The sequence below is a fragment of the Pinus tabuliformis genome, chromosome Q (genome assembly GCF_031772625.1).
Source record: "Pinus tabuliformis cultivar Carrire ecotype Pingquan chromosome Q, CPIR1, whole genome shotgun sequence".
NCBI classification, from domain to species: domain Eukaryota; kingdom Viridiplantae; phylum Streptophyta; class Pinopsida; order Pinales; family Pinaceae; genus Pinus; species Pinus tabuliformis.
In genome coordinates this window covers 541,033,395-541,055,818 of record NC_142296.1, presented here as the reverse complement: position 1 = coordinate 541,055,818, position 22,424 = coordinate 541,033,395, and the positions used below count along the sequence as shown (strand labels likewise).

The 22,424-nt window shown below is 39.5% G+C and overlaps 1 protein-coding gene across 1 annotated transcript in view; it reads left to right on the top strand.

Moving 5' to 3' along the window:
- Positions 1-22,424, top strand: part of LOC149220577 (uncharacterized) — a 529,656-nt gene that overhangs the window by 67,614 nt on the left and 439,618 nt on the right. The window lies entirely within an intron of this gene.

The window sequence follows — 22,424 nt, the reverse complement described above, 5'->3', positions numbered from 1 at the left end:
ATATGTGGGTCAATGCCGATACAAGCAACCTACAATAATACTTGTAGGCTCATGCATGTGGAGCACTACACTCCTTGGGTACATGTCTCAAGCTCCAAGGTGATGTCCACAAGTAAGACTTATTTGCAAACTACTGTGGATATATTACTGGATAGTTTGTCACAACAGATCTAATAAAATTATACGTAAAAAAATATGAAATCTTTACTCTGAGGGTTATTTCCTTACACTTGGATTTATTATGTTACTGTTTTTATGCATGCAATATGTAAAATGCGGAAAATAGAGAACATACAAAAATACAAACATTCACAACCATAATAACACAGGACATGGTCCGGGAAACCCTTTAGGGAGAAAAGCTAGTTGGAAGGTGAGGCTGCTTTGCTCTCTCTTCCTTTGAATGGAAATGGATGCAAATACAAAGGAGTAAGACTTGTGGCCCGTGGGCTGCTACAATTCACACTCTCTCTATTTTCTCTCTATTTATCCACTCTCAGCTAGTCTGTTCCTCGATGTTAGAAAATCAGAAAGGCAGAAATATTTTCTTATGTTGATAATTACTTGTGATATTCTTATTTTCTTATTAACTTTTTTATGTTCTTCTTTTATCTTTGTTTCATCAAGTAGTTATCAAAAGCAAAATATGAAGTTCAGGGACACTAGATGTGGGTGGACAACCAGGGTTAAAACCCCTATATAGGGGAAATCCCAGTCAAGAATGTGAAAATTCCTAGACTCAAAGGAACCCCTACTGCAGCAATTCTGAATCTACTTCACCTTCTTGATTTTTAAATTACATTCATCAAGTTATTCTTCTGAATACTGAAGCAAATTACTTCTGTAGTAAAATATTTGATCTCAAGAAACAAAAAACAGAGCAAAGAGCAAGATACATAGGATACACTTATTTTTGGACACAATAGTCCCCAGAAAAACCCAATGCGGGAAAACCGGTGCAACAGTTCTGAGGGTTTATTATTATGCAAGAGAAATATCTGAATACAAATCTAGGATGCTCATCTAGCAATCCTTTATAGAGAAAATACTGGCGGAAACTCTGAGTGAGTTTTACCTCACTTCACCCAGCAGAATTCTCGTTGATCTGGCACAAGACTGGCTAACCCCGACAATTTTTGTGCTGGCCTTGCGTAGGCTCTACGTCAGCTTTTTTGCCCCCTGTGTCAGCTCTCTCGGCTGTTCCGGTAGTTCCCGACAGTTTTGACTGTTCTGGTAGTTCTGGATTCTACATGACAGGTTACTTTATGGCTCTGCGCTGGCCCTTCTGGCTCTGCCTCAGGATTGCGTGGGCCCAGACTAGCCCAGCGTCAACTTTCCTGGCTACTGCATTGCCTCTCTGCAAGCTCTCTCCGCCTCTCTGTCAGTATTCTTCGGAAAGTCCTTCTCCCAGATTCTCACTGCCCCTTTGTTGTTGAATGATCACTTAGTTCGAATTTCTCAGCTTCCTAGCCCCAGAAATCGAACTCCAAATCAATTGTCTCTCCCTGTGTGTGTTTCCAAATGAACCCCAAGCCTCCATTTTATACTTTTCCTGTTGAGTCTTCAACGACCGAGATTAAGTTTCTAATCAATGGCTTAGATTAAAACATGCCTTGATCCGCCTTCTAGATCATTCTCACCCATGTTTTGATTAATACCCATTAATATTTTAATTTTCCTAAGTTTAGACTTAGGAACCCCATTTAAAATATTAATTATTTTAATAAAATACAATCCGGGTGGAATTTCACCAAACAGTTTATGGGTTCTTTAGAATTCATATGCCATAGCCTCTCCACCAATTTTCAAGGCTAGAACACTTCTGATGCTACCAAAAAATAACACTCCCTCTTAGCGAGGAAAGTGCTCTAGCAACAATGTCCACTTGCATGCTGCTCTGTTTTTGAAGCACCTCCTTTCTGCACTGCTGTTGCCACCAACACTGTGTTGCTGTTGCTATTGTACTGCTGCCCATGACACTGCCACTGCCACTGTTGCATTTGTACTACAACTCCCTCTCAAACACTGCATCTGCTATGCTACTAGCACTGCCACTGCTAACATTGTATTCGTACTGCAACTCAGTTGCTGAGAGAAGCAACTGAAAAACATCCAAAATTAGTTGAACTTAACTGTGTTCAACATAATAAAATGAATGGTGGAATTTGACAGCTGCTGATTCTGACCCTCTGAATATTTTGCGCTGCTGTTGACTCCTGCATTGTGCCAACTGCACTGCTGCTAACCTTGCTCTGCGCTGATCAGTCTCTGGTCCCCAGCTACTACATCTATCCTCCAAACACTCCATTGCATTATCTGACACTAAGTCCATCTCACTACTGTTGAATCTTGGGCTCCCGTAGTAAGGAATTGATCCAAGAGGTGGACTCCTCAAGGATCTTGCCCACATGTAGTCCTCCCGACTACAACTCAATATCACCCCATCTCCCTCCTGGAGATGCGTGGGCACTCATGGCAAACTCATCCTTGTCAATCTTTGCTGAAGTAGCCTTAGGATCATGTTTCTCATCCTTGTCCTTTTTCTTCAAAGGACACTGGGATGCATAGTGGTCCATCTCACCACAACTAAAACATTTCATGTTCGAAATGCCCTTCTTTGGATTTGGCTTCTGCTGTCCCTTCGATGTCAGAGCTGCGTTCTCCTCCTCCTCCTTCGTCTTTGTGCCACTCCCACTGTTGCCACTGAGGTTGACCTTCACTAGGTCCCTCCTTAACTCCTCTTGTTGAAGAGCCGCCCACATCTCCTCCCATGAAGGTAGTTTTTCTCTGCCCAATATGCTTTGGATGAAAACTTGCCATTCATCCGAGACTCCATTCAGGGCTATCCTCACCATCGCGGTTGGTTGAGGAGTGGACCCCACTGTAGCAAGCTGGTCTCTAGTGTCTTGAAGACGTTGAAGATAGAGGTTCACCCCTTCTCCTTTCTGCATCAAAGTCCGCTGCAACTTTTGCTCCAAATACATCTTCCGCTGTTCGGGAGAGCCTTCATATAGAGAATACAAAGCTTCCCACATCTCTCGGGCTGTATCCTTTCCCTGCAAGTGTGAGACCACATGATCTCGAACTCCATCGAGAATGAGCCTCTTTGCCTTCCCCTTCTCGGCTTTGTACTTCTTCTTTTGATTGTTGTCAGCAGGAACAACTACAACACTATTGACGTAGGTCTCAAGATCATATTCCTCTAGAACAACTAAGATTCTGGTCTTCTATATGACATAGTTGGAAGCACCTTCCAACTTGTCCTGATCTTAGAGCCCATGTGATGCCATCTCACCCAATTGTCAAACTGACTCCTCTAGTGACTGCTTAGCACTGCTCAGCAAGTGAGAAATTCGAACTTTCTGGCAAAAAGTTCTTGGAGGAGAAAATTCCCTTTCTTCATGTCTTCGTTCTTTTCCAGCGGATTTCTGCCCTGGCAGAAATTGCGCCCTTCAAGCACTGCGCTGAGGCTCTGCGTCACTTCCTCTACCTTTGCAAACTCATGAACTGGAAATCGTACCTCTGTCGTCTCACTCAAAGAGAGATTTCCTCTGATCTATTTCCCGGCAAGGACTACACAATCCCTTCAAGGGGATTCGAACTGCTGCCAAGTGCAGCTTTCGACTTCACGGCTCAGCGCTTGATCTGCTCTTCCTGTTTCAAAATCAACCCTCTAATACCATGTGAAAATTGCTAGACTCGAAGGAACCCCTACTGCAACAATTTTGAATCTACTTCACCTACTTGATTTTTAAATTACATTCATCAAGTTATTCTTTTGAATACTGAAACAAATTACTTCTGCAGCCTACACTAATTAAATATTTGATCTCATGAAACAGACAACAGAGCAAAGAACAAGATACACAGGACACACTTATTTTTGGACACAATAGTCCCCGGAAAAACCCAATGCGGGAAACCGGTGTAGCAGTTTTGAGGGTTTATTATTATGCAGGAGAAATATCTGAATACAAATCTAGGATGCTCATCTAGCAATCCTTTACAAAGAAAATATTGGCGGAAAATCTAAGTGAGTTTTACCTCACTTCACTCGGCAGAATTCCAGCTGATCCGGCACAAGACTAGCTAACCCCGACAATTTCTGCGCTGGCCCTGTGTAGGCTCTGCGTCAACTTCTTTGCCCTTTGCGTTAGTTCTCTTGGTTGTTTTGGCAATTCCCGATAGTTCTAACTGTTCCGGCAGTTTTGGATTATGCGTGACAGGTAACTTTCTGGCTCTGCGCTGGTCCTTTTGGCTTTGCGTCAGGACTGCATGGGCCCAGATTGGCCCAGTGTTAGCCTTTCCCGGATACTACGCTGCCTCTTTGCAAGCTCTCTTCGCCTCTCTGTCAGTATTTTCTGGAAAGTCCTTCTCCCGGATTCTCATTGCCCTTCTGCTGCTGAATGATCACTTAGTTTGAATTTCTTAGCTTCCTAGCCCCAGAAATCGAACTCCAGATCAATTCTCTCTCCCTATGTGTGTTTCCAAATGAACCCCAAGCCTCCATTTTATACTCTTCCTATTGAGTCTTCAACGGTCAAGATTAAGTCTCTAATTAACGGCTAAGATTAAAACATGACTTGATTCGCCTTCTAAATCATTCTCACCCATATTTTGATTAATACCCATTAATATTTTAATTTTCTTAAGTTTAGACTTAGGAACCCCATTTAAAATATTAATTATTTTAATAAAATACAATCCGGGCAGAATTTCACCAAAAGGTTTTTGGGTTCTTTAGAATTCATGTGCCTTAGCCTCTCCACCAATTTTCAATGCTAGAGCACTTCCGATGCTACCAAAAACTAACAAAAAACTCTTCTTTAAGTAATTCAAATTGAGATGGACCAAGACCCTAGACCAACAGACTTTCCTCCTCCACCAGGTCAACTTTCCAAGATGATATAGTAGCGTCTTCTTATCCAACAAGTCTAAACCAACAACAATTCAAAAATTTGACTTCCCAGTTGCAGAATTTCGACCCCCAATAGCAGATTTTCGGCCTCCCAATTACTGCGAAATTTCGGCCCCTTTCGAGCAACTACACATCTTCATATGTGTGGAAAAGAGTGAGAATTTTGACTTCTTAGGCTTGAGAAAGACCTCCTTCTTCGCTATCCTTTTTCATCTTCTTCCTTGGAATTCACCCTTTTCTTAGCTTAAAAACTGTAGATCGAACTTGTTGTGAGTGAGTGTCAAATGAGGTTGAGTTGCTGCATTTATATAGTGATTCTGCTACCTAGTTTTAGGCCGACTTGTCTAGTTTTGAGGCCGACTTGGTGGAGGCCTAGAAGACCTAAAATATAATTAAATAAATTTCTTCTTTGACAAATAAATCCCAAGAAGGGTTCTTTACATTATGACATGGACAAGGACACTTGACATAAACCCTAGAAGCCCACAATGGAGGCTTCGATCTAAAAATAATTGACCCAAGCATGAAACCCATGCTTTAATAAGTCAATTTTATTAATAATAAAATTTCTTTTTCTTTCTTTTGATAAATATATTACATCATGACTCAAGTACAATTATGAACACCAACACTAGTTACTTTCTTCATTGCTCCCTCTTAACTAGGATGGTATTCGTAATTACCTATATATAAAGGTACATGGAAGATCTCCAAAATGAGCTAAGAAGAGTTCTAGCACACTCTTTTTCTTTTTATTATTATTAATATTTTTAATATATATATATATATATATATATATATATTATTTAATAATAAAGCTTCGAATAATAATAATAGGATTATAACTTAAATATACATATAACTATATAATTAAATTATATAGCTATTAGTTATATAATTATTAATTGACTATATAATGGATTTATATATATAATTATATAATAACTATATCATTTATAATAAAGTTATATGACTATATAGTTTCAAAGGCCACGAACGAGGAAAGGGCTGTTAACAAAAAGGCGTGATGATGTTATGAATTGACTGTGACGTCAGATGAATTGCAGCAGGGGATATGAAGGAGCACGGTCGGGAATTGAGGTGATACACTGAAAGGGCAACGAAAGTTGGAATGAAAGCACAACACTTGACAGATTTACAACAGGTGCTAGGGTTTGTTGGTGGTCAACAAGCAGGCAGAGGCATTGAGGAGCATAAAGGCCACACTGAGATTCCATGAAGGATGAAGGGCGACAGTGGAGGGTGGCTGTAGAGAGTAGACAAGTAGTTATCAAGACGTTTTGGAATGGTCGCAAATGTCGAAGGGTTATGGTGACGACAGAGTTGAAGGTGGTGGAGTGACGGAATAAGAGCAGGGGTCAGTGGCACTACGGAACACGATAGTTATGGGCGATGGAGCAGATCACGGTGGTGGCTCTCTGGTTGGGTGGCAACAATGCAGTAGTTTGGCAACTGCGTACAACAAACTTCGGCTGGTGGACAGCCATATAGTAGTGAAATTCGTGAGTGGCAAGAGTGGCGGGCTTTGCATAGACAACTTCTATGGGGCAGACGATCAACAACTGTGTGGATGTCTTTCGAGCATGGACTTCGATGGTGGCAGTGACCGCAACTGTTAGGCGGATAAATCCCTCTTTCTGACAAGAGCGATCTCCCTAGATCCTAAAGGAAGCTAGAAACAAACCAATGTTGTAGTAATCGTTATTGGGATAATATCGGCTCGAGAAAAAATCGTAAAAGACAAAAATATTCATTTTTTTTCAATTTTTTTAATATCTAAAGCATCTACAACATAAAATAAATACATTGACACATAAATATGATAAAAGAACTAATTATAAGATGTGTAATATCATTTCTAGTGCTACATAACACATAACAATGAATCATGTCCTAAATAGTAAGTCCTGAGTCCTGACTCCCGAGTCCCAACTCAACTTCAAAATATCAACAAAAAATATAATAATGTATCTCATATCATGAGTCATAATGTCATATACAATGAAATGAACAAAATAACTAAAGTCAAATAGACTAAAGTCTAATACTACTGATTTCCTCTGCCCCTCTTGCGAGAAAATGCAATAGCTTTCCCTTTCCCTCTAGATGTAGATGCTGGTGGAGTTGGCAGTGGACTCTGCTGTGTTCTAGAAGCTGAAGAACTAGGAGCTATAGGAGGTATACCACGTCCTTTACTGGTGGCAGGGGTAGCCCGAGTAAGTGGTGTCACCTCCTCCTCCTGTTGCTCCTCCTCCTCCCCCTTTACGCCTTTCACTACCTCTTGCTCTAACCAATCATCAATAGACTCCATGAGAGGCCTCTCGGCCTCAACCCTTCATGTAGTAGTGGTGTCAATCCCATCCAATGAGATGGCCTCCATTTCAGGTGTCCTCTCAAGTTGCCTCACCCACAATCGAAGATTGTAGTAGACATAGACCATGTCATTAAGTCGCTGGGACTCCAACCTGTACAAAGATCATGAAATAATAATTATAAAAAAAATATTGTTTAATGAATTCAAAAAATTATTTGGAAATTTGCAATATTTTAAGTTTTAAGTTTAACCTATTGCGCTTCTTGCTGTGTATTTTTTCAAATACACTCCAGTTGCGCTCGCATCTTGAGGAGCTACATGTTTGGCTGAGGATTTGAATGGCAAGCTTTTGTAGATGGGGTACCCTGGCACCATACATTCTCCACCATGCATCTACAACAAAATTACAAATAAAATTTTAAATAAACATAAGAAAAAAATGAAATTTGAAAGTTGAAGCAAAGTATGAAGTTATGAACTTGAAGAGACAATGAAATTTCAAACAAACTAAAAAATACTTGGCATTTTAGTCGTCCTATCAGTCACAACCATGTCAAAGCCAAATGTGCCACTTGCCATCCTATATGTCTCCATTTCTTTAGAGATTTCTGTACGTTCTGCTAGATATCGCACCATCCTCTGAACACGGGTTAAGAATCCATCCATGATCTTAGCATCAAATACGAATCCACATGGGTAAGAAAATGCGGGGTTCAGGTAGATCCCTGCAGCATGAATGGGACGATGGAGTGCGTTGTTCCATCGTTTATCAATCACTTCCCATAGGAGGAGTTGTTTCTGAAACCCCTCATCTCCCTTATCATCATAGTAGGCCCGAATGGATTCTTTGGCCTTGTCCATGGCCTCATTCAAATAGCCCATTATGGGCTTGTCACCATCAACTAATCGAAGAACCTTTATCAAAGGTTCAGTAACGGTGCACACCTCCTGCACTTCCGCCTAAAGGTCTTCCTGGTAAGAAACTAATCTGCATATGGCCTCTCCCTCTGGTTTGCGGCTCATTGTCAAAGCACGCCACTCCTTTGAAAGAAACATTCTCTTCACATCCCACATAGAATTCAAGAGGGATTGAAGAGATATGGAATTGGTGGCAAACCGTGTAATGGCGGGGCACACCAACTCTTTATTGTTGGTGAATTTCCTCATCAAGCTAAGCACAGATGTATGATTATATATAAATTTTGTAATGTTTTTTGATGACTCAACAATATCTTTGACAAAGGAAAATTTTCCTATGTCCTCCAACATCAAATCAATACAATGTGCAGCACAAGGTGTCCAAAATAAAGTAGGATGTCTCTCCATAAGCATCCTTCCAGTAGCAACATAATTTGCAGCATTGTCTGTTATGACTTGGACAACATGTTCTGCACCCACCTCCAAAATAAACACATCCAGCAAATCACATAAAGTTTTTGCATCTTTGATATGTGAAGATGCATCAATAGATTTCATGAACATTGTCCCTTTGGGACAACTAACCAAGAAGTTTATAAGGGTTCTCCCCTTTTGGTCGGTCCAACCATCTGACATCACAGTGCATCCTGTTTGTGTCCATGATGCCCTAAACTCCAATCTTTTGGTGCAGTCAACCTTTTCATTTTGAAGAATCCGGCCTCTAAAGTCATCATAAGAAGGGATTTTGTACCCTGGGCCAATAGTTGCAATAGCATCAACAACAGGCTGGAAAAATGGATTATTCCTTGCAACGCTGAAAGGAATATCACTCCAAAGGCGAAATTTGGCCAACAACTTGTTAGCTTGTTCTTTCGTAGTTTTTTTAAGCATTGAAGTGATAGATGGTTGTGAACCAGGCATGGTTCTAGGAACAAAAAATGATGAGGCAGCTACTGGGTTGGTTGTAGATATTGATGCTGAAGTAGAACTAGTGCCACTTCCTTCACCTGAGCCTAACACCCTCTTTGCTAGTTGCCTCTTCATTTCTGCTTTGGCCTCTCTGTCGTGCTCTAATTCTTCCAATGATCTCATGGCTCTTCGGATGATTTCCGGATTTGTATTTGTGCAAGGCTCTACATCAAATCCAGGGATTTGTGCAAGGTGATTCTTCAATCTATAAACCCCCCCTAACATATGATGCCCACACAACTTGCAACTCAAATTCATTCTATCAAACCCTCCATCAGGTTCACCAAATTCCCATAGAGCGTCCAATTTCCTTGGCATGTTTGTAACTTGGTTGAACTCTTGACTCTTAAGTTTTAAATTTGTAAGATGAAGTTTGAAGTTGAATGGTGAACCTATGGCAAAATAATGATTGCAAGTTACAAAAAATAAAAAAAATTACATATATGAGTAACATGACAAAACACATGGAATTTTTGACAATTTATTAATTTAACAAACAAAAACCCCATCAAATCAATTCAAAAATATTTGATAAACAATGGGTTATCCAAACCCAACCAAAAACATAAAAAAACCAAAACAAAACACATAAATTTGGTGCCCATACCGGTTTGCTGGAGAAAATTGATCCTCTCCTCCTCAGCTCTAAATCCACGAGGGTTTTTGACTCGTTTTTCTCCTTGAATCAACTCCTAATCGACAAGTTTTTTTTCCTAGGTCACTCCCAGTCCATTGTTGCCCCTGACTGTCGAAATGAATAAAAAAAATCGTTTTTTCCTATTATAAACTTGCTGTCCGCTGGCCCCGCGATTTTTACCCATCGAATCGTGATTTTTAGGTTGTTATCGCGCGATTTTTCTGAAAAAATCGCGAAAAAAAATCCATTTATTTATCGCGCGATTATATCGGCAAAAAATAAAAATCACGATTTTTCGATTTAATCGTGAGTAAATCTCGATTTTCACATCATTGAAACAAATAGACAATTGAATAACTCTTTTCCTAAGCTTACTTTGTTTGAATCGTAAATACAAGAGAAAGAGAATAAGCCTCTCACCTATTTGCGAAATGCTTGATGGAGATCCCTGCTCTGTCCCGATGCAACTTCTCAATGCTCAAAAAGACCTGCAATCACAAACATAAGAAAGATCAAAGGCATATGCAACATAACAATTCAAACAAGCTTAATCTAATGATCAAGGAGATTAGAAATTGAAATCATCTTAATGAATATCAAAAGAAACATAAATCATTCATCATTTCAGTAAGACAATACAATGGAAAAAAGGATTCATTTGTATTAATTCAAGGATAAAGAAGAGCCTTACAACCTCTGCCTTGATGTCATGAGGTTCCTCCCAAATGCCTCCAACCCTCTCCTTAGATGATAAGCCTTCCAATCTAAATCCAACAACATAAGTCTATCTTTTTTGAACCTCCTAATCCCTCTAGCCTGTAGTCAATTTATAGGCCAAGAGGAAGAAGTTTCAGATCCAAAAGAGAAGGATGAGATCCTCTAATTGGGGGATTAGGGTTCCTTGATGAGAGGGAATTAGCTCCATGATCTGAGGGGTATGGCTCGAATAGATATGACCTAGAAGCTTTCAGTTGGGATATATTCGCCCAACAATGCTTTTGGAATTCACTTTTTATTTTTACTTTTCTTTGAGTTATGTGCGCGGTCTATAGTGGAAGACAGAGTGCAGTTCTGCGCAGGTTTCAAGGAGAGAAACTGCAAATGCATGGAAACTGACTAGGAAAAGCGCGTAGGTCATACTAAACAAGTTAGAAGGCGAGTTTACCCAAAATTCACGTCTTCTTCAATGGTTTTGGATTGTTTGACCTCTAAGGGAGTGCAATGGAACATGTTTATGGATGGCGAGAGATCCATTTTAACAGTCAAGTGTCATGGTGACAAAATGACGTGTAACAGATTGCCCCCTAAAGTGTGAAGTCTGAAAAGTAATTTTTAAAGATTGAAGCGCTTTATCATGCCAAAGATTATATCAAAGGCAATGGTCAAAAACCTGCAAGAATCATTCAAGGGTTACAATGCAATATATAATCATCACTGAGGTAGGCATTCCCATGCTTAAAGTAAAACTAACTCAATGAACAAGTACAGAAAAACTCAAGAATCATATCAATAGTAGACATAGTATGGGTGCAACCATCAGCGATGAATTTGTCTACATAATCATGAATATATAATTCCTTGCAACTTGGATTGATGAAACTAGATCCAGGGTCTTGATGTCCATCTCTCGATCCGTAGTATGAATCTAGCCATGCGAGTGAATGTCTCGAAATTGAACATGCTAGAAACCAATTGATTACCGGTCAATGATGTGAACCGTTAACAAGTGCGAGAGAAACCACCAATAATGACAATGGCTCTCAAGGTACTCTCAGTACAATCTATAGAGTGTGAAAAGATGATCTGAAGTTGAACACTCATAGAATCATTCGATCGAAGGTCAATGATGAGAACTTGTCGTCGAAGGCGAGAAACCTGCCATTAAGGGATGCAGGCCTTAAGGTATTGAAGGTTTCTAGATCAACTTCCTAGATAATGAGCTGAAGTCGATAGGAAGCGACCCGTCGCAAGAGAGCCTATGACACGAAACATAATGTCAAGTTTTGAAGAATAGTTTGCAAGGATTGACTCAGGGATGGCCGACGTGATTGAAGGCTAAAATTTGCAAAGGAACATGAACTGAGGTTGAACTTCTCTTGAACACATAGCGACACGACAATTGACTTGGCAGCATTTGACTCAACGATAATACTCAAAACCAGCTGAAGACTTTCAATGGGGTTCGATTAACTGTAAGACAAATGGATTTCCCAACCTGGACACAGGTGTAACGGAGTGTCATGTTTAAGAGCGACATACTGCCTTTATAATGAATGTAAAATGAATACCTTTTCTCAATTTTCTCCCACCATTACTGGCAAGTACTACTTTATTTTTTTTCATACGCTTCAGGATGATAACATATGCTTGTCATATAAGCTCATCCTTCGAACGAGTCCCTCGAAGTATTTTTAACGAACCCTATGAAGGAGTTGTTCGATCTCGTTATGCTTAACGAGTCCTATACTGTTTAGATTTTACGAGTTCAGTAAAGGGATAACTCGATGTCGTTTTCATGTTTAATGAGTTTGAAAAGACACAAAAAGAAAACTCATTCAGTCCTTTTACTGTAAAATTTTAATGAGCCCGGAGAAAGTAAAGCTCGACGTTTTTCAGTTCTAGGGAGTCAGAAGAAAAACATAAGTAAACTTTGCCATGTTCTTTTTTGTACATTTAGTCTGTCAAGCCCAAAAAAGGATAAAATAATGTAGGAAAGAACTCTATTGACCATGAATAGTCTGGTTCAGTTCGTAAAAGGGGTAAACTTATACTGAATGGACGGTTCATTTACTTTTACGAGTTCGAACAATCAAGTACTGACAACCTTTTCATGTTTTGAGAGTCTGAAAAGGGCTTAAAAGAGGACTCCAGGGTTTCACTTTTTTGTGATTTTCAAGTGCCTGAAAAAGTGATAAAAGTCTACTCGCAGTGAAAACGATCCATTTTTATGCTATAACTTGTTATGCACATTAAACTCAATAAATTATCATAACTGCTCGATATTAGGGTAAAAACACTAAAAATTTGACATTTAAAAATTTTAAGGTATAAAAAATAATATTTTAATTACCAAAAACTTATAAAAGTTCACAAAGTAACTTTGTTCTTTACCATTTTCTTTTTAACCAAGTTGAGAGCAGAAAGAGGGCTTTTTACCACCAAACTTCTGAGGCTGATTTTGAGCAAACCGGTGGACGAAATCATGAGATGTTTCCTCCATGTAAGAGATCTCTCCAATATCTTCATTTTCATCTGTTTAAAATTTAATTTTAAGTGTTCATTTGATTTTTTTGGGGGTTTCTAATTTGAAAAAAATTGCCCTCAGATGTGCGCAACTTTCCTTCATTGGGACTGCGAACATCGGTAATTTTTAGTGTACAAAGAAACATGATCTGCGTGGTTTCTCTCCTGAGGAACTACACAACTGCGCTTTGTTTACTAATAATCGACCGCGCAAGTGCCAAGGGTTTTTAAAAAACATGGAAAATGATTGATTAACTCCCTTTAATTGTCATTTTCAGGACTTCTGACCATTCAAAATGGAATGGAGGGAGTGAGAATATGAGAATCAAGATGCAGTGACTTTGGATGATCCGACAACTTTGCAAGCTCTGAGAAATTGTGGCCTTCATAAATACTAGATTATTCTGAGAATGAAAGCTTAGCTGGAGCTCATGACATGGTTGGTGTGAACCTGGAATGTCCAGGATCAGTTTTTGGTGATTGGGGATCATCGTCTCACCATTGATACCGATGATATATATTTTTTGACTGGGCTTTCTTGCAGAGGGCTTGATATTTCTCTATATGGGCAAAGACCGGGTGGAGATACTACCATTGGATACCTACGATGATACTATGGGAATGCACAAATCAAGGATGGCAGGATTGATATCAAAACCATTGAGAACCTGGCCTTGAGAACCATAACTTTCACTGTTACCAAACTGTGTGGCAGCGCAACTCTTCACTTGGCCACAAAGGTCCAGATGCAGACCACTGTGGAATGTTGGCAATCCACGATATTTAACTGGTGTGAGGGAGTGGTTGCCAATATGAAAGGGAAACTGACCAGAGCTAAGAGTGGTAAATTGAAGAATTTTGGTTATGGTGCCATTCTTATTTCTTTCACTCTAGAGAGGATTCCACTCCTCATGCCACAATAGATTTTGGTGGATGAGGCAGGGCCTCGAGATCCACGGATGCTGAGGTGGGTTTCGCTTATGGCTCGCCATGGAGGTGATGGTCTAGTGGTGAAATACACTCCTGAGTTTTTTGTGTGGCTGGGTCAATAGATCATCTGATCGAGGATTTCCCATATGCAGGGATGGACTATAGGGGTGACCCAGATATCCCACTTCCGGTAGGGATGCAGTGGGGTGACCTAGGTAAAAACTTCTCATTTTGATGTTTTAAATTTTTTTATATGTTTTTTGTCTTTCAAGGCTAATTATTCGAAATGCTTATGTAGATGTGGGCCTAGTTCAATTGATAGGGCTATGATGTTTTGACAGGCGGGGTGACTAGCCTGTAGCAGTTGTAGCACCAAACCCAGATGCAATAGAGGCATTGATCGAGCTGGAACACAACCTAGAGAGGTTGACCATAGATATCCTAGAGACTGGGACTGATGATTTGCCTCTCCAATATTGGAGGCACGTGGTTGGGGTTCAAGAACCGCTCAGGCGATTGTTACGTCGGGTTGCTCGTGCTATAGTCTGCTATCATGATCATCATCATGCTTAGCTGCTTAGTCTTCTAGGGCTACATTTTGATTTTTGTATCGGCATATTCGGATAATAAAGGCCACGGGGCCTTATGTCCTTGGATGACATATTTTTTGTATAACACACTCTCTACAAACTTTATCTAATGGAGACTACTACTTTTGATTTCAGTTTATCTTGTTCAATATATGGATGGATATTGTTTTTACTTACAAATGTTGCAAATGTCTATTTAACACGTGATTGGCTAATGCATTAGTTAATGTGTTTAAATTTCTTGGAATGTGTTGATATTCAATGTAATCAAACTGCCTTTCCAAAAGATGGACCCGTAAAAACATTCTTAACATTGATGGACTTCTTACTGTATAGACATTGTTCAAATGTAATACTATGAGTTGCAAATCTAACCTAACAATCAAACGTCGAATGCCAAATGAGATGGCGTTAGATAATAGTTCAATAAATGCACTATATTTTGCTATGTTGTTCATTGTTTGACCAAGGCATATCCCATGAATGGAAACTAACTCATCATTGGGTGAATAAATGACCCAAGCTGCAGAAGACAAGTTCCGAGTACTACGACTAGCGCCATTAGCAAAGCCAATGTAATTTTGAGGGGATGTCGACATCTGCAAATCAAGTGTAAAACAAGATAAGCAGAAGTAGTAGTGAACTATAAAAATGCTAAAACTACCGCACACACCTATAAAAATATAATACAAGTAATGTACAAGTCTTCACAAAATAATTTATGCATAATATCTCTTCAGATAGAGGCCATTTCTGGGCTTTCCTAAAGAAACACCATCATAATTGACCAGCTCATAGGCCCCTTTGGCTAATACACGTTTTACAATGTAAGGGCCATGCCACATAGGCTCGAATTTACCTGCACCTAATTTGTCATGTGCTTGATCGTAGACCAAGACTAGGTCACCTTCTGCATAAGAACGAGGATTCACGTTTTGATCAAATTGAGCCTTAACTCGTTTTTTATGAGCCTCGCTAGCTAGTGCGGCCTCACGACGAGTTTCATCTAGACATGCTAAGTGCAAAAAACACTCTTCCTCTGCAGAGGTAGTTGGTAATAACTCGATGGCTAGCTTCAAAGATGGAATTTCACATTCAATCGGTAAAACTGCCTCCAAACCATAAACAAGTTGGAAGGGAGTGAAACTCATAGATGTTTTCGCAGTAGTACGGTATGCCCACAAGGCTGAAAAAAGCATGGTATGCCAGTTTCCTTTATGAATGCCAACTATCTGTTTAATCATGTTTGTTAAAACTTTGTTAACAACTTCGACTTGACCATTTGCTTGCGGATAATAGGTGTAGAGCTATCATGGTGCAGGCCGAGCTGTGCAGATAGTTCAGTCATCATAAAATTGCGAAAATGGCTACCATGGTCCGTAACAATGGCTGGTGGGACACCAAATTGAGCAATCACATGATTGAAAATGAAAATTGCTGTAGTTTCGCTGTTGTCCTTGTATGTAGGCATCGCCTTGGCCCATTTCGTAAAATAATCAATTGCAAGGATAATATACCCATGCCCCCCGGTCGAGTGAGGGTTACATGTGATGAAATCTATGCTCCATTTTGAAAAAGGACTGATAACGATAATAGGGTGAAGAGGAGTTGGGGGCGCTCGCATCTTGCGATCATAAACCTAGCAATTATGGCATTTTTGGACTGCGATTATGCAATCTTTAAACATGGAAGGCCAAAAATAGCCAACGCGCAATATCTTTTGGGCAGTGGCATACCCAGGCATATGACCACCAGATGCTCCAAAATGACAATCATTTAGTTCTTTTTCATCCTCTTGATGAGTTAGGAAACGTCGAAAGAGTATCGCCAACAAGGTTATATTGCAAGGATTGGTAGTGGATGCGACGATGATGAGTTCGAGATAACTTAGGCCTAAAATTTTGGGTTTGAAGATATGTGATGATATCTCCATACCAAGGATCAGATGTACTGATCAGAAAGAGAGATTCATCTGCCAGAGAATCTTCTACCACTGTTTCTGTGTCAGTATAGGGAAAGTCACATAATAATTCAACGAAAACTAATGATTTATTTGATTTAGATCTTTCGAATTCCAAATCAAATTCCTGTAAGATGACTATCCATTTGGAATACTTGTCCCCTAGCAATTGTTTGGTAAGAATATACATCATAGGGTTGCAATCCGAAATGACTGTCGTTTTTCGCAAGAGTATATAGTGACGAAAACGCTGAACAACTTGAACGACTGCCAAAGCTAATTTCTCCACATGTGCATACTTGATCTCAGTTTTGGTGAGATTTCTACTTAGGTAATAGATCACATGTTCGTTGTTAGATTCGTCTTCCTGAACTAATACCATGCCAATGGTGGCATCTGACGCAACTAGATATAGAAAGTAATCCCGATGATAATTAGGCGGATGCAATAACGGTGCATGGGTCAATGCGTGTTTTAATGCATCAAAAGCTTTTTCAACAAGCTCGTCCCAAATGAAAGGAATGCCCTTTTTCAAAAGTCGGGTAAAACCTTTGGTCAATTCAACATAGTTAGGTATGAATCTACATAAAAGGTTTGCTTTCCCTTGCAAACTTTGGAGTTGATGAAGATTAGAAGGAGCAGGCAAGTTTAGGATTGCCTCTACCTTAAGAGGATCGACACGAATGCCTTCTTTCGAAACAAAAAATCCTAGTAGTCGACCGGATTGTACGCAAAAAATGCATTTGTGTGGATTCAAACGAATATTGTAGTGCCTACATCTAATGAAGATTGCTCTCAAATGCATTGGATGGTCCTGCCGTCTTCGTGAGTGAGCTAGTAGGTCATCTAGGTAGGGCTAGACAATGTGTTTGATATCATGAAACGCGTAAGACATTGCTCTTTGAAAAGTTGCGCCAACATTCTTCAAACCAAATGGGAGTTTGCTATAAGCAAAAGTTCCCCATGGACAAATGAATGCAGTTTTATGCTGATCAGCAGGGAGTATGTTTATTTGGTTATAACCGGAAAATCCATCCATGAAAGAGAAAATCTCGTTTTTGGCACACCATCAATATTTTGATCGATATATGGGGTTGGGTAATTGTCTTTTGGACACACTTTGTTAATATCCCTGTAATCGATACATACTCTAATGGTTCCTTGTTTCTTATTGATTGGTACAATATTGGATACCCAATCAGTCAAAGGAACGGGGTAAATAAATCCTGCTTTTAATAGTTTTTCAACTTTAGCTTTTATAGCAACAACTTTTTGTGGATGCACCAGATGCAATCTTTGTCTAATAGGTTTGGCATTCGGGTAAGTGTTAAGTTCATGCACTACAATACGAGAATCGATTCCTGGCATTTTTTCATAAGACCAGGAAAAAATGTCACGAAATTCCTGGAATAGGGCTTTATATGTTTGAATTTCTTCAAAAGAACAAGAAGCACCTATATGAATATTTTCAGTAATTCCTGGCTTCATTGAGATGTTAATTGGCACAGTTGCTGAGATGTTTCCTAAATTCTTTTCAGATTCAGAATGAAGGATAGACATTGGGCATTCAGGATCATTCACAATCTTAGGAGAAAACATAGATGAAAAATCATTCATGACTTTGTCAAGGCAGGGTAAGAAAGATGAGTGATGATGGTAATCTTCCCTTGGCATTTCATCCAAAGTCATTACCTCCATGATGTCTTCATTAGTTATAAATTCTTTATCAAAAGGATCAGGTATTGATATTGGTTCTAAATGTGACAAATGAGAATAATCATTGGTGATCGTATTCATTCGATCATTTTTAGATGGTGATGGGTTGGAAATGGAATAAATTGCCTGATAAGCCAGTTCAAAAGGGCTAAGACTCAAGAGGCATTTAACTACCGTACAAGGCTAATTCTGACTCTGAAGGCACTTTCCAAGGATCAAAAGATTCAAAAGTGCTTGAATTAATCATATTGACTTGGGCAACATTATGAAGAAGGCTTGGTGTAGGGAACGCGAAATTTCCCATAAGAGACGAGTCCATTTGAAGATCAACACCAACATCCTCATATGCAGTAATCGATTTTCCAACAAAAGGAACGTTACCAATAGAGTTAGGGTTCGAAGTGTAATAGGATAGCTGGTCTACTTTCGTAATTTTTCCTTTATGAGGAAACACGATCATTCGAAAAAATGCTGAGACCACAATAGCTATGGCATAAGTCCAATTTTGGCCCAGTAAAAGGTTATAATCAAGCTGAGCGTCAACGACCTCAACTTCAATTGCAACCATTTTACCTTCTAATTCTATAGGCAGGTCGTTCAAAATTCCATAAGGTCAAAAACCTCTTCCATCAAAGTCTTTCAAAGTTGTGGGAGACTGATTGATAGTTGGAGAACCTAAAGCTCTCCAACAAGCAATAGACATAATGCATGTAGACGCTCCTTCGTCAATTACCGTTCGAAAAACTCGTTTGGTTTTGACAAAAACTGGTATCTGGAAGGCCAGTTGATGTGGGAGTCTCGGTACATGATTTTCGAGATAAAAAATGATTAGATTAGAGTCCTGGGGATCAACTGCTCCTATGGCTGATAACAATAATTTCCTTTGTGCTGGACAAGTCTGCAACACTTCGAGAGTCGACATTGTTGAAGGTGACATAGCCAGATCTTCAACAATGTTGTAATTTTGAGCAGCTCTAGCATGAGGATTAAAAGCTGACTTTCGAAGAACACCCTTAGGAGGCGATCGAATTACCATATCAGGATTAGGTTTTTCAATTTGTAAAGGTTCAAAAGGAGGAGGAGTTGATGTGGAAGAATGACCAGGTGAACTGGAATCATTTCCATCTACACTAGGACTTTTAGATCCATAGTCTTTAGACCTCATAGCCACCATAACTTGTGAAGACATCATCATGATGTTCGTCAATGTGGAAGAAGAAGATGGGTTATGGGAAACCATCTTACTATCTTGAGAAGGAAATGGATCCTTCAAAATAGCGGGAGTGGGTGAACCTTTAACGAATTTAGAAACTTCAGCGCTATGAGGGCATTCCTTGGTGTAATGATCATCATCACAAATTAAACAAGGGTAGCGAGGTTTCTTCTTTTCGTCAGATGATTCATTCTTGTTTGATTTCTCCTTGGGAGCAATGTTTTGTTTCGTTTTACCTTTTCCTTTATTTTTACCTCCAGATTGCTTATTCTTGCCAGTAGATGAATCTACGACATTTATTTCAGAAGTAATTTCAGGAGAAGGATTTTCTTCAGGTGAATTTGGTAAGGCCAAAATTTGAGTCTTAGAATTTTTCTTTTTAGTCTTAGATTGTTGGCTAACAGAACCAATGACACCATCAATAGTGTGTGATCCTGTAAGAGTTGGGTTAGTTTGACTTGGACGAGGCAAATTTGGATTTTTTTCATACAAAGTGCCAGATTGAGTATAAACAAGATCTAAGTACTGGGCACGAGCGATAACTTGCTCTTCAGTTACAACGCCACCTTTGGCAACATCTTTAGTAATTACTGACAAAAGTGATTTTATAAACCATTCGACTAAAATCTGATTTGGAATATAAACTTTAACTAAACGATGTCTTCATCTCCATTCATGAATATGATCTGAAATATGGGTAGACGTTTACTGTTTTAAAGAAGTTAAAAGTTCAGTACCATTATCATATTGGATAGGTAACTGAAAATGCGTCAAAAAGCAGTGGCAATGGCGTTGAAAGCACTGAAAGAAGCTCACGATAATTCAACATACCACTTGGCTGCCGAACCGGTTAAGGTCTGCTAGAGAAGCCGTAATGTAATAGAATCATCAATTAACGAGTTCGATGTGCACCAAAGATGATAAGTCATGATGTGATTTGATGGGTCCTCTCATGATTTACCTTCAAATTTTGGAATTTCATTAGGCAACTTTGTAGGGATTACTAGCCATAACAGTAGATAGAAAATGGGATCATTTATTAACCGAGATAGATCTAGTAAAACCAAAGTAGCAATAAATGGTAACTGACGGTTAGGATCCTGTTGCGAGTACTGATAACCCTTAGGGATGAGTCTTGTTCCTGGAGGGGGATACCTAGGATACCCTGGAATAGCCTGAGTAGTTGGAATTTGCATACCTCCAGGATATCCAGGATGAGCCATACCAAATTGCGGTTGAATTGGTACTTGAAAAGTATGACTGGGGTATGGTTGATTCTGGAAAGGACCCTGACCCATTTGACCTTGGATAAACTGTCCCTGATAGGGTTGACTCTACAAAGGTTGACCTTGGAAGAATTGACCTTGAAAAGGTTGGCCTTGAAAAAATTGACTTTGGGGTTGACCTTGGAAGAATTGACCTTGAAAAGGTTGGTCTTGAAAAAATTGACTCTGGGGTTGACCTTGAAAATCCTGTCCCTGAAACGACGTCTGCATATATGGTATACTAGGCTGTACCACAGGCATTTGGGGTATAGACTAAATCATAGAAATAGTTTGATAAGCAGATACCTGAGGAATAACTTGAGTAGTTGGCTGCACTGTTACTTGAGAAGTAATTGGAACAGTTACTTGTGATACTCCTGGGATGGGAGTTTGTGGTGAACTCAGAACTAGATTTTGAACAGACATTTGCACAACAGACTGAACCAGAGTTTGTGGAGTACTTGGGACAGGCTGCTGGAGTGGTTGCTGAACAGGTGTTGATGGGTTACTCTGGACAGGTTGTTGGACTTGTATATGAATACCTTGAATAAGCATTTGCTGAATAGGTTGTCCAACAGGTTGATAAATTGGCACTTGAGGAGCAACTTGCATTGGTTGTTGATTATATGAAGGATTCCAGATTGTGTTCATCCCAGGATACGAAGTACCAATAACGGGTTGAGATACGACAGGTTGACCAAAACCGGCTTGAGGTGTTTGACCATAACGTGGATAATATCCGGTAGGAGGTTGCCCTCCAATCGTAGGATAAGATGCAACTAAAGTTTGTCCTCCAGGAGGAGGATATGATGGTTGCCCCCCAGGCGAGTAATAGCTGTCAGTTGGGTTAATTTGAGGATTACCTACATTGCCGAAAATCATATTTACATATTGATAAGATGTCAAGCCCTGGACAGTAGAATCAATTAAACCAATTGACATAGTTGAAGGTTGAATTGAAGGAGAAGCTCTTGAATAAGTCCCAGAAAGAGACTGATATCCAGGAGGGACTGATGGGCCACCATATAAAGTTGATTATGGAGAAGTAAAAAACATAGAAGTATCTGATGACATACCTCCAAAAGTCATTCTAGACATATCAAAGCCTGGTACAGTAGAATAAGGAGTAGTGTATCGTGGAATGCCTTGACCTAAAAAGTTCAAGGGTGTAAAGTACCAAGGGTCAGGTCGAAAGGTAGAAAAGAGAAGTTCCTGAATAGTTGTCTGATCACCGGTAGAAACTGGTGTATGTGGCGATTCTTCCTCTTCGTCTGAGATAATTTCTTCAATGCTAATAAGACCAGGAGGTAGACTATTGGTAATAAGAAGTTTTACTCGCGGTGAACTTGGAGCAGGAGTAGGGGCTAAAGCAGCTGAAGGTGACTCAAGTTTAGAAACATCAGACTCAGGTTCTTCGATATCTGGTTCGGTCAATTGTGAGTCTGAAATCTCTCCAGTATCTGACTCTATTCGAATAAGTTCAATAATTGTTGGATTAATTACTTTTAAGTCCGATTCTAGTGTTTGAGGTTGATCAAATTGAGATTTTGTACTTCAAGTTCTAGAATAGTAGATGTTTCTGGTTGATTTACTTCAGTCGTTGTTATATCAGATCCTAAAATAATCGAAGTTCAGGTTCATCCGTAGTCCCGGATCCTGTTGATTTTGATTTTTCAGTTTTAATCTTTTCTAGCTGACTTGGCATATATTCAGGGGGTTGACCTAACATT